This window comes from Suricata suricatta, chromosome 8, assembly GCF_006229205.1.
Source record: "Suricata suricatta isolate VVHF042 chromosome 8, meerkat_22Aug2017_6uvM2_HiC, whole genome shotgun sequence".
Taxonomy (NCBI): domain Eukaryota; kingdom Metazoa; phylum Chordata; class Mammalia; order Carnivora; family Herpestidae; genus Suricata; species Suricata suricatta.
The window spans coordinates 138,299,037-138,300,090 of NC_043707.1; positions in this window are offsets into that span (position 1 = coordinate 138,299,037).

Below are 1,054 nucleotides of genomic sequence, written 5' to 3' on the forward strand. Positions count from 1 at the left end.
CCTCACCTGTGCTCCGGCCCAGGAGAAGCAGCGCAACAGTCCCCACCCCTGCGTGCGGCCGCGTACTTGCAAGTGAGAAGGACGCGGACGGAAGATAGACTCACCCAGCGGCGACACGTGGCTGGGCCCCACTTGGAACCTGGGTCTGGCCGTCTGCTGAGGGTCCCCAGCTTTTGTCACCCATTCTTTCTGCTGGAGACCCTTCCCACTGTCGTCCGTTGGCCAGGGCCGTAGACTCACCCAGCGGCGACACGGGCTGCTGCTGGAGAGCCTCCCCCTGGGAGACGCCCACCCAGGCCTGAGACGAAGCTCCAGTGTCCTCTCCTCCGTGGAGCCCTCATGGCTCCCCCGGGGAGCTCCTACACCCCCTTTCCCAGGTGCCCGGGGCGTCCTCTGCTCGCTGTGGTCGCACTGTTGGGGTCACGTGGCTCTGGGTGTCCACTGCACTTAGGATCCCTCGAGGTCAGGGCCAGGCCTGGTTGATGGCCACGTCCTTGGCACTAATGCAGCTCCCAGCATACCGTAGGTGCTCAATAAATGCTCAGTGACTGGGTTAGCGAATGAAACTTAGGGAGCAGAAATCTTACTCTGAAACACAGGGAGCAGAAATCTGCTTATCTTACCTCGGTCGTGGAGGACAGAGCCCCTCTCTCTGGAGAGCATGTGGCTGATGTGTTGGCCCAGTGGAGAGCGGGTTGCCAAGGTCAGAGACGGGGGTACCCTTTTCCTCTGCCCCGGCTAACGGCTGGGAGGCCCGGGCAGGTGGCGTCCCCCTTCCTCAGGATCAGCCAGATCCAATATCCCATCCAGTGGGAGCTGCTGAGGGCAGAGCGGGTGTGAGGACGGGGGGGGGGCGTTTCTTCCTGTCCTGGCAGGGCCGACCTTTCTCACTCCAGGGCTGTGAGTAGAGCATGCGCATCTAAATGGCTGTTTTGAGCCATTTGGTGATTAATTTCCTCAGAAGGTTAAGATCCGAGAGGAGGGAAGAAGTCAATGATGAATCTATTTGGCTCCTGGGGTAACTTAATTTACATGTTTTTAATGATTACTTCCT